The sequence below is a fragment of the Chrysochloris asiatica genome, unplaced genomic scaffold, assembly GCF_000296735.1.
Source record: "Chrysochloris asiatica unplaced genomic scaffold, ChrAsi1.0 scaffold00033, whole genome shotgun sequence".
In the NCBI taxonomy this organism is placed as follows: domain Eukaryota; kingdom Metazoa; phylum Chordata; class Mammalia; order Afrosoricida; family Chrysochloridae; genus Chrysochloris; species Chrysochloris asiatica.
This window is the reverse complement of record NW_006408551.1, coordinates 412,858-413,331: the sequence shown is the minus strand read 5'-3', so window position 1 is coordinate 413,331 and position 474 is coordinate 412,858.

Below are 474 nucleotides of genomic sequence, written 5' to 3'. Positions count from 1 at the left end.
TGCTACAGGAACAATCAAATAAGATAGATAGAGCGCTGGAAAAAGTTCAAAACCTACATAAAGAGGTCCAAATGATTAATAATAGAATATCAGAAATGGATAATATATTGAAAGGGCAAAGGAATAGAATTGAAGAGATATAAGCTAGAACTAGTGAGCTAGAAGATAAATCTCTCAAGACTACTAAGATGGAAGAACAAATACAAAAAAGGGTAAAAAATCTGAAGAAAGCCTAAGATTCACGTTGGCTAACATGAAGAGGAATAACATAAGAATTAGTGGCATTCCAGAACAAGAATAATCACACAAGCCCACAAAGGAGATAGTTAAAGAGCTTCTGGAAGAAAAATTTCCTAACATCATGAAAAGTGAAAAGATAAACATCCAAGAAACTCAACGAACCCCAGGATGGATACACCCTAAAAGAAAATCACCAAGACATATAATAATCAAGTTCTCCAAAATCAAAGATAA